The following is a 12,220-nucleotide window of genomic DNA, read 5'->3' on the forward strand; positions in this document are numbered from 1 at the left end:
GTACTTTCCTGTTACATTTTGTCGTGGGTCAGGACTGTTTGGGTTTTGTTTGACAGCTACGTTCTGTTGTTCCAGGCGGCAGCGTTACGGTTGCCATGGTTACAGGGCGACGCTCACTCTCTCTCTCTGCGACTGTGTGTTTCCTGGGTGAGAGAGCGCCTTTTCGTTGTTGTTGTTGTGCTAAGCTAACAGGCAGAATGCTACTAGCATAGCTCTAAAGAATGTAGCATCATGGGCAGTGTAGTCCGTGTTGCAGGGAGAATGGACTGCCATACACGTTATGGGTCTGTGAGCGCGAGGAGGGAGAAAAAGGGGAGTGGAAAGGTACGAGTTGTCATCGAGGAAAAACGGGAGCTGGAAGCATGTAAATATAATAATAACCACTTCAGCCAAGAAGAGTGCCCAGTTGTAAGTAAGCTATAAATCAGGGGAGATTAAGACTCGACTGTACGCTGTGTTCGTGTTTTCCTCCGAAAACAATAAGTTCCGTTGGAGCAGTCTTTCAACGCCTCTCTCTGTCTCTCGCAAGCAAACTTGACCCACACAACAAAGTAGAGCTATTTTTCGGCTACGAGCCGACAGGGACCCCGCCGTATTAGTCAGAGGTCCCTTTACTACAGTTCGGAGTCGCGGACCTTCAGTAATAGTAATAAATCACACAGCAATAGTACATTCACGTTGTTGTAAAAAGCATGATAATATATTAAGTAATCCAAAGTATTCAGAATACGTTACTGTCATTGAGTAACGTAACGGAATACGTTACAGAATACATTTTGGGGCATGTATTCTGTATTTTGTAATGGAATACATTTTAAAAGTAACCTTCCCAACACTGCCTGAGCATAACCATGTATAATATCCATTGAAGTTAAAAAGAGGTGCTTTGCAACATTAAACTGCAGTGTGCAGTACGTATTTTTCGGACCATAAGGTGCACAGGATTATAAGGCACATTAAGCGAAACAAAGCAGTCAGATAAATCAAACTTTATTAAACTCATTCTTCTTGCTTCCTCCACTTCTGTACTATTGATTCATTAATGTTGAATTCTCTGGCAGCTGCTCTATTCCCATGTTGTTGCAGTAGATTAATAACTAACCTTGTATTGTGGATGGATTATCTCAGTTGTTCTCCTGACTGAAGTTTGGTCCGTTTACAGCATCCTGCCATACGATTGCATTTGTCTATAACTATCAGGAACCTTAACATTAATTTTTATAAGTGGAAAAGTGTTAGTGTTCGTCCTTCATCTTCACTGTTTATGTTATGCTAACATAGCTGTGTCGCTAGCGATCACGTAGCACATCATTATATACCAGCTAGCCCAACTTCAGTAACCCTACAAACGTCACTGCTGTTTAGTTTCCTGTCTTCATTTATGTTGGAAGTGATAGCAGAGCTGTACGTTAGATTTTTTTCAGAAATCTCTCAGTCAGAACATGCAATATCATGCTTAGGTAACTAGCGAAACTAGCGAGCTAACTTCCGCTAGCTTCCTGCTAACTTCTAACTCCGTTAAATGTAATACATTTTGTTTTCATGGATGCCTGGAAGTTAAACTTCATAGTTACACCTGGTAAAGCAGCAATGCTGATCATTTTATTAAAGATGAAAGAATTTAGACAGTTTTTAACTCTCAGTGATGCTGCAGTGTTCGTTTGACCTGAAAAAGACCGAGTTTAGGACCCAATTACTCCCAGATTTAAGAGCATCTTAGTCCGACAAATACGACAATAACGACGGCCGCTTGCATGTTCTGCAAAAAAATGTGCTTTGTCGTGTATCTGACGGACAAACACCAAACCAGTTCCACATCACTGAAGTTGCACCATTTTTACAAACCAATTCTGGTTCATCTGTGTCACTACCCGATCCGTACCGGAAACCCGATCAGTACCCCGCATGCGCAAATCTTACGTCACTTCCTCTCTTTGCCAACATTGCGACATTCAATATATTTGAATGATACGGTTAGCGCCCAGTTAGCTCCTAGCATTTCTCAACAGCTCTGCCTCCTTTTCGACTGCCCGGGACATTTAAACAATGGATAATCTGTATACAAAGAAATTCATGCTTTTCTCCTCAACAGAGAGCGTCCCCCGATTGAGCAACAGCGCCGTAAAATAAGAAGAATGTGCCTAATTACAGTTAATAATGCAGACTTTGTAATATCTCACGTGTAGATTCATCAGCCAGATGAAGTGTTTACTGACAATTGACAGTGATAGCGGACATCATCGTCACTATTCCAACAATCCTCTCCACACAGACAAGCATAAACACACTCGACTATCGCTAAATCAAATTTAACACACGTTTGTAATGACGATAATTCAGTTTATAATAGGGTTTATTCGCTCGGTCAGCAGGTGGCGGTATCCTGGTACACTGGGGAGTAAACTGCCATTAAACGAACAGAAGAAGAAGAAAACATCTGCACATGCGTGGTACGGATCGGGTAGACCCGATTTGTACGGTCAGACTTTACACATGCGCAGTAAGGATCGGAGAGTCCTGATCCGTAACTTTCTTTTTATTTTTCGTTTTTGTCTACATTGTACTGAAATGCTTCATTATTGCAAACATTTTAAGATATACTTGTTATTCTTAACATCTTAACAGATACTCTGACCTGTAACTATCGTAAAACGCTACGACCGGAAGTAGAAACCTTTCGCGCATGCGGGGTACCGATCTGGTTTCCGGTACGGATCGGGTAGTGACAATCTGTTTCACTCAACAATCGGCCATGTGCGTATGAAAACAAAGGCACTGCGCTTGCGCGTTTTACTCATTCTATCGCGATATTTCATTTTCCTATCGTTGCCCAACATTATACCGGTATTACCGTGAACGGTATAATATGGCCCAGCCCTAACTCACAGGTCAGGTGCACACAGCCACTTAATCAGGTGTAAAGACTGAGCACACGTCTCAGGGTGACCTGCTGTCCTCCAGCCAATCAGAACGTGACGTCTTGGGCTCTCTTCATTAAAGGGCGTGCTGGCTCCGAGGCGTGCTGGCTCTGAGGCGTGCTCTGCATTTTTAATCTTCTTTAACTCCGACTTAGTTTGAATTTCAGGGTTTTTACTGAAATCAAATAAACATTAAATGACCTGCTCAGAATCAGTAGATCGCCCAGTCCAGGTCCGTCACATGACTTCCTGTGTGATTCCAGCCTCATTTATTATCTGTTGTATTGATAAGTTTGTAGCCGACCTGCTTCCTCTGTCCATCCTCATCTGTTCTGCTTGGTGTGAAGGTTAACGTGTGATTGGCCGATTCCTCCCGCAGGGATTGGTTCACCTCCTTGGTGGGAGGGTTAAAGCGTCTCCTCTGGTTGCATAACGAGGTTGGGGGGTCATCTGAGACTCTGAGCTTAGATCCTCCCTGATTCGGACTCTCGGTATCTCACACTGACGCAGATCTGAGCCGAAGCCTCCCGAGGCCCAGGCTCCGCCCACACAACCTGCATCTCATTAATATGCATGAGACCAAAGCACCACCTGGGACCACGCCTGGCAGACATCCTTCCTGCTCCGCCCACACACTGTGCTCTTCATCATCATCATCATCCTCCTACTCACTGTGGATGAAGACATCATGTCTGAGCCGGACTCACTGACCCTCAGTGACCTCTGACCTCTGACAGTCCTCCTCTGGGACTCCCTAAAGAAGAGGAGAGATATACATGTGAGCACAGCTGAGCGGCCCCCTGAGCTCTGAATAAATCACCGTGTTCATCAGCAGGAGCGCGAGGTTCCAGACGGCTGGATCTATTTCTCTGCTGGTTTAGGCACTGGAAACAGACTCTGTGGTGTTTGCTACAGGTTGGTGTTGATGCTCTTTGGGTGAAATTGGCCTCTTTTCATCAGGAACCCTGCACGCCAAGCTGGAGGGAAGCCCGGTGCTGTTGCCACGACAGCAGCGGGTCTGAAGCTCTGCAGCATCCCTCCAACCTGGCGCCAATTAACGACGCAATGAACCGACAGGTTCGTCAAAGGTGTGTTATCAGCCGAGGTCGTTACACACACACACACACACACACGCACACGCACTGTACTGACAGGGACTACAAAGAGAGAGAGCCTGGTTCTGCAGGTTTCTTCTTGTTAAAAGGGTTTTTGCTTCCCACTGTCACCTGTAGGGTCCACCTTATGAAGTGCCTTTATGCAACTGTTGTTGTGATTTGATGCCGTATAATAAAGATTTAATTGAAGCTCTGCAGCTGCAGGTCATTATGAAACCTTAAGGTGGAATTTCTCTTCTGTCGTGCCTCCTTAAACACTCGCAGCATCCAGAATAGATGACCTGGTTTGTGAAACAGGGGCAGAGGAAGTGTCCTCCAAGTCTGAGCCGTCAGGCTGATCTGGGGTTAGTTTTCGTCTTTCTCTTCCTGTTTCTTTGTGTTGCCTGCTGCAGATTAAAAACGTTCCTATTGGCTCTCTCTGCTGCCTGTCAGCCAATCAGATAATTAACCTCGATTCTTCATTTTCTCCTCTTTCCTCCATCAGTGCGTGAGTTCATTCTTTCTGTCTCTCTCACACACACGCGCACACACACACACAGGGTGTTACTCCACTGTGATGGGCGGAGCATCAAAGTGCCTCTCTCACCTCTCGGCTGGACTGTCACTCATCCCTGCTGTGCAGGTGGTTTCCATGGAAACGGGAGGAAACTGGACTCCAGGTCTGTGATGATGAGTTTTAAAGCCTCACTACAGCCCATTAAATACAGAAATCATGAAGAAAATGTTTTATTTTGGAAAAAGTTTTGAACCATTTATTTATTTAGTGATTATTATTATTAAATAAATTATTTAAAGGAACTGTGGTCAGTAGTAGGACCCTACATTCTGTTTCTCTTAAATACTTTGTTGACAACTGGAGTCTTCCCTGAAAGTTTTAAATCAGCTGTGGTATGCTATGAGGCGCGCACATAGTAACATTGTGTGGATTTTCTAAAATGTTTTGTTATATTAATTATGTTTCTCTTTCTTTGAGTTACCTGGGTTTGGGCGGTGGCTGTTTCCTGTCTGGGCAAAAGGCGTGGCTTAGGACTCTGGGAACAAAATGCCTGCTCTGCAGGACCAACCATGGGCTTACCAGGTGCAGGGGTGTTTTAGGTTTAGTTAGGTTATGCTGTGCTTAGTTAATATTAGTGTGTTTTTGTTTTTCCCCCCTATTGTGTGTAAATGGTTTGGCCAAATCATTATAAAAGCTACCCTCATGTGTCTTTGTAATTAGGTCAGTTTGTGAGTTAAGTTGTGTCTCACTTTGTTTTGTTTAAGTTTCTGGAAATTCCTTTTTGTAGAGTTATAGTTAGTTGGCCAGGACTCTGGCCTTCTAAAGGTTCCTAGGGACAGAAAAAAGACAGTTGGAGAGCTTTTACTTTTCGTGCCCCGTTTCTGTGGAACAACCTCCCTCAAGATATTCGGCAGGCTGCTCTGTGGAGGTTTTTAAAACTAAGCTGAAGACACATTTGTTCACCCCATCCTACAGGTCTTAATTCTGTGGCTTTTAGTTTTTAAATTCTTACTGTTTTTAACTTGTATAGTATTTTTTACTTGTATTGCTATGTATCGCTTTTATTTATCTTTTTAGTTTCAAATAACCTTACAGTTATTTGAAAGTGCTTTTTATAAATAAAGTTATTATAATGGCAGGGCTATTATTATTACCAAAAATTACTTTATTTTGAAAGTATGCTATTGCTTCATGCTATTTTTAAGTTTTACTTTTCAGTGTAAAAGTGTTTGTGTGCTTTTAAAATTTAAATAATTTTATTTTGAAATGTTGTGCTTTTATTTGAGAAACAAACACAATCAAATCTAAAGATAAACAAGTGAAACTCTGATGTCGCCATTCTCGCAATGTAAAGTGACTCATTAACTGTCATCAGGTCGTTTGGGCGTGATCACTTATTAATAGTTAATCAATAATCCCAAAGGACACAGTAGTGCTGCTGCTCACCCCTCTGTGACCTTTGACCCCGTGGCTGTGAAGCAGCTGATTTCATTTATTGATGGTTCGAGCCTGAGCGGCTGCAAAGCAGCCAGAGGCCAGTCAGCAGACTTCCTGTGATGTCAGCAGATCTGAGGTCAGATTAATGCGACATTTGACCTTTCACCCTGCATTTAGGGCAGAGGTACAGAGTAGTTCAAGTCGGATCCATGCAAAAAAAACAGAACATAAGCTGTTCAAACCGCTGCCTTCAGGAGGCGCTACAGAGCGCCGTTTGCTAAGAGTGACAAAGCGGCATGAAGTATTGCTCGTTATTTTACAGATGACCGTAATGCTTTGATTTAGATGCTGCTGGTTAACACACTATCACGGGTTTGTCTGTGGCAGCAGTCGTTACATCCATGCATGTTTTTAAAGCAAACACTACGAACCATCAGGTCATTTCAATTTTCTTCTGTTCACAGGCAAAAGTCTCCTAAATGATGTTTCTTCACGTTTGGTTATACTCACCATGTTCGCCCATTTATTCAGGTCCTATATTTAAACAGGTGTGTGGGAGGGGCCGCCCCAGTACTTCCTGTTTATATAGGGTCATGAGGTCACGGATTGGCTCATTGGGTGCAACCAAATGAAGGGTTTTTCATTTTGTATAGTGTTGTTTACTTTCTTTAAATTAGCCTTTTGAGTTGTATTGCATGCAGTGTTTTACTTTTCAAAACATTTAGCCGAGTAAATGAGTTTCATGCATAATCTTATTGCTGTTCTTTGTATTGTTTGACCTGTTTGTTTCAATGGTAGAGCCTAACGAGGCTCAGGTGTATGTCGAGTCCCGTACAAAGCAAGTGGGACCAGGTTGGTTGTTTTATGGTCGAATGGAAAAATAAAGAGAAACTTGACTAGTATGCTGATGCTGGCCACTTATCACCTTCTGTGGTAGGACTCGACTTAAGCGGGCAAAGAAGTGCAGGAGACTGATGCTGTCCAGTGTAGCCAGTGATTTATTTACCATTTTGTGACCCAAACAATATTTACAAAGAAACAAATAAGAAACTCAACTCTATAATTAACTCAGTCAAATAAACATAACTGAACTTAAATCAACGGAAATTAAGGTCAAACTGCACACAGCTACACTGACCTGAACCTCTTGAAACACCCGAGTTCTTCTGCTTAAATCGTCCACTTAACCAAACACTTTCTCCTCTGGACTATTTCACTCAGTAGGTAAGATGAACATGATTATATTCAAACCTCTGCTACTCCTCTTTACTGGCAACATAAACTCTGTGGTGTAATCAATACATATTCAATACACTATTTCTCCATAAACCCTCTAAAATCAACTTGATTAAATTATAAGAGTTCTTCCCCTTCTCCACTTGGTCTCTTCCTGTGACCTCAGATGAACCCAGAAGCTATAAAGCAGGAAGTAAAACTACATTTCCTCCTTTTGTTTCTGGAAGACAGGTAGGTAAGGTAAGTTTAAACAATACAAATTAACAGTTGAAATAAATAACATGTTAACTTAACAAACTTGTAGGGATTGATTTAAACCAAGATGTTATATAATCTGTTGAAGTGCAAAACATAAACAAACCCGGGATAGTAGATGTTTGCCTGTTGCAGACGACATGTGAAATATGGTTCAATCAAAACAAGAATGTTAACTAAGAATATGGACAAATGCTCTTCTCACCCACTTTGTCACACCTTCCTTGCTGCGTGTGTTACCTTGCTGTACGCTACCTCACAGGAGACTGTTTCTTCCCTCAGGCTGTTGCTCGGTGATATCAGACATTTACATTCACACGACTGCTCAGTTACAGCTTCATAAGACTTGGTGCAGCTTGTTGTTTCTTACTTGTTATCTCTCTCTCGGTCTGTATCTACCTCTGGAACGTATGCACAGCTGTAACTGATCTCAGGTCAGCAGCCAGCGTGTCCCAAAGAACAGAGCACTGAGATCTGACCCCAGAACAGTTCAAAGAACTGCAGCTGATGGCCTGAGAGGTGAGATGTGCTGAACCACTCACAGCTTTCTGAACTAACAGAAGGATTTAAAGGTAACTCTTCAACACCGGGGTAGTGTGGTCACATGACTGTGGTCACATGTCATGCACCTGTGAGGTCGACCGGCTGATGAGTCTGAGGGTCCTGCAGCGTTACAGTAATCTGAGCTGTGTCAGAGGCAGTGTGACGTTAGAATTCGTAACCTCGGACATTTTGAAGTGACAGAAAGCAGTTCTGGCAACATCACCGATGTGATCATCATAACTCACATCATGTCAAAGTGACTTAAATATAAACAGATTTACATCAGAGGAAACGATAAGTACGCCTGTGTGTCATCCTGAGGCACTGAGCATGAGCAGCGTGCCTGCAGTCAGAGGAGCGTGTCACAGTCTGAGGGGGCGGGGCCAGACCTGCTGCTCTGCGTGTGCGTTCAGTCAAATCAGCTTCACCTTTACTCTGAATTTGAATGAAAACAAAGCAGAACTTAAAATACCAGCATGACACACACGCACACTCACGCACGCACGCACGCACACACACACACACACTCTGCAGGACACAAGTGAGTATTTCACTGCAGTTTTGTTGTACTTGTACTTTGATTTCTTATTCTGTACTTTTGAAACATGAAGTTGTTCTGCTGTGTACGAGTCACAATCATCCAATAGGACTTCCTGTGAGTCCACGGTCTGATTTGTCTCTGTGTACTTTGTGAAGCTCGTATTAACCAACCCGGATACCTGCGATCCGTCTGTACGAGCCTCATGTCTCTGTCCTGGATTCCTTCCTGCTCAGATGTTGTGGTTCCTGTGGACGCCCTGATGTGGACGCAGGCCCCACTCACAGGTCATGAACTTGAACGTGGCTGTCTCCTCACTTGGCAGCCGTGGGGGTAAAGCCTCTGGGCTCTTATTTTGAAGGTAAATGTCTGATGTGACCTGCAGCGCATGTCTGAAGGTTCAACCTTCGCTGCTCAGGCTGCACCTCTGATCTCTTTGAGGACGCGTCTCTATCAGACACATGCTCCTTGTCTCCATGGTGACAGAGTCACGTGTTTGTTTGTTGAGCTGAAATATAAAGTGTGTGATGTCATCGTCTGGAATCTGACTCCATCTCAGCCCACAAGCACCGGAAAACATCAGGCCCAAACTAAGTGCCCCCCACAAGGTATCCAACTCAAATAAATCCTCTCTCACACACACACAGACACACACACAGCTGCTGTGAAGGGCAGCAGGGATTTGCTGTATGTGATGGTGTTGAGGGAGGCGAGCAAATGGTTGGAGAGGGGGTGTGTTTCTGTGTGTTTCTCTCTCTGCGTGCGTGTGTGTGTGTTTAAGGGCACTCTGAAGGATTTTCAGTGTTTCCTGTGAGCAACACTGCAATGATTTATTTCTCTGTTCCCTCTGAGCCGACAGCCTGATCCTCTGTGTGTGTGTGTGTGTGTGTGTGTGTGTGTGTGTGTGTGTGTGTGTGTGTGTGTGTGTGTGTGTGTGTGTGTGTGTGTGTGTGTGTGTGTGTGTGTGTCGTCTTGCAGCCAAACCTGCGGCTCAGATGGAAAAACAGGGAAAAAAAGTGAGCTGGTGCATTCAGGCTCCTCTGGAAAGCGTAGCATCTTCTTCGTGCTGTCAGTGAAGCTGCGGTGCAGACTGATCCGTGATAGGTTCATCCTGGGGACACTGTTTTCAGCATCAGTGCTTCCTGATTGTTCCCCCGGGAAATTCTCCAGAGTCCAGAGGGAACGTGGACAGATTAGCTCGAGTAATTTCACACAAAAGAGACGAAATCTGCTCGCCTGCGAAAGCATCAGAGGGGAAGAGCGAGCGCTTCTGCTGCACCTTTGAAAAGACGCCCGAACGTTTCATTTTACCTTCTCACAGCTGTTTCCTGCAGTTTAAACATGATTAGTTGTGTTTTTGTAGATTTGACTTGTGTATACAGTTTTATGTAACATGAACTACAGCCACCTACGTCCCCGTCCGGCCGTCATTCAATGAGACCACGCCCCTAAAAACTTAAACTTCAAGCCTTAATGTGAGTTCTAAAACCATGGTGGGCCCGTGATGCCGTGACACCATCTGCAGTTTGTGTATCAGGCTGTAAACATGTTTATTTTAACATGGGAGCCATGAGGACCGCCGGAACCCCCGGTGGACATTAGAGGAACTGCAGGTTCTGGTGATTAAATAGTTAATTTGTTAATGATTTAATTTAATGACGTGAAGCAGCTTTAACGTGAATCTGCAGCTGGACTGTGTGAGCGTGCTCGCTGTGCGTGCACGTTAATGCAGTTCTTATCAGCCGAGTCTTCAGCAGTCGACTTCCATTACAGTAATGATCAGATAAAAGCCATGAGTAATGACCTCACACACACACACACACACACACACACACACACACACACACACACACACACACACACACACACACGGTAAGAATAACAGTAATGAGGTCGACCCGCCCCGTCAGCGTGCAGTGTTTGAACACGTGCACGCTGCCCTGAAAATGCAGACGTGTCTGGACATTCGTCTTCATTTTTCCTGGCATCTGACTCAGCTCTGCACACAAAACCAGAGGTCAGCACACACAGGCAGGAGATGTGCGGACACGTTCAACTTCAGGCTTTTTAGACCTTTTAAATGAAATGTATACAAATGCTTCACCTGCCTGTGTCTCACCTGGAAGCCCACAGGCCTCAGTCTTTCACAGTCAGTCAGTGCCGCTGGACTCCGTCTCTGGCTGTGTGCCCGTGCAGAGTCTGCAGCGGCAGGATGATGATCCCGTCAGAGTCAAACAGAGCCTCAGTCTGCACATAGACTAAGTGCTGAGGACAGCGGTTGCATGGAAATGAGTCTCAGGAGAACACACACAAAACTCCGCCTCCTCTTTACGTTCAGAGGAGGGACCAGCAGGAAGTCTGCAGACTGATGACGCCACGAGGAGAGACAGACGGACGTTTGCAACACGACGTCGTCACAGAGAGGAAATCAGCTGAAGCATGCAGACTCTGTGAGACCATCTGGACAACCATATGTGTACACACACACACACACACACACAGACCTGTGTGTGTGGAGCTCCATCTGATCCAGGATCAGAGAGCAGAGCGTGAAGAAACCAAACTGAAACATTGACTCACACCTGTTCTGGTGTCTGAAGGTCTGAGGACGAGACCTCGGCGGATCCTGGTTCCTCGCCGTGTCGAACGCTCAGTGAGCACGCCGACGACTCACTCAACATGTCACGTTTCGAACCACCAGGACGGCAATGACAAAAACACAAATCAGCGGGTCCAGTCCATGGATCTCTTCCTGTTAAGATGGAGTTCTTTCTTCCCACTGTCACCATGTGGTGCACGCTCACGCAGACTTACCCAGAGTGCTTTGCCCCTGCTGTACAGACCCACATGATGGCTTCTCCTGCATGGCTGTTATATTTATTGTTTTGAGCTGCTTTCTTACCCGGCTGTGTAAATAAAGCTGAGTCTAAATGAAAGTGTGTGTGTGTGTGTGTGTGTGTGTGTGTGTGTGTGTGTGTGTGTGTGTGTGTGTGAGAGAGAGAGAGAGCAGAACAAAGGTTTGTTTGAATAATGAAGCTCAGATCAGACGACAGCGCCGGAGTCGACATCAGAAGAATCAGATCAGAGCTGCAGATTAAATTCTTCAACTTTCTCTTGAATCCACGCACTCAGCTCTCGCTTACATAACCGATTCATGCGGTGGAGAGCCGGCGTGTGTGATGTGACGAGCTGAACTCGCTCTGAACTCTCTCTGAAAACAGCACGAAGATTTGTGGTTCCACTAATTACAGCCATTAGTCATCGCTCTGAAAACACGGAGCTGGTTACAGCCTCCGTGGTGAGGAACAGTCAGGCAGAGCCACGGCAGCTCTCTTTAACCAACTGATGAGGCATCCCGAGAGCGAGGAAATCCTGCACAGCCTTCAAATACGGTTCAGACAAGGATGCATCATAAGAATCAAAGGCGATGAAACAAACCCGGACAATGACGCTGTCTTCATGTCCACCTGGCGCTTCACAGGTGTCTGCGAGGAATCTCTGACTGCAGCCGGAGATTCTGCAGAAACAAAACGTCAGCGTTTACAAAGAAACAGGTCAGAGATCAGTTTGAGGAAGGAAATGACACAAAAATATGGGCATCGACCGGTTGGCAACAGGTTGCCGGTTTTCTCCGGGTGAAGTCTGCAACCAACATGTTTCAAAAGGCAAAATTTCCACGTCT

Source organism: Astatotilapia calliptera, chromosome 19, assembly GCF_964374335.1.
Source record: "Astatotilapia calliptera chromosome 19, fAstCal68.1, whole genome shotgun sequence".
Taxonomy (NCBI): domain Eukaryota; kingdom Metazoa; phylum Chordata; class Actinopteri; order Cichliformes; family Cichlidae; genus Astatotilapia; species Astatotilapia calliptera.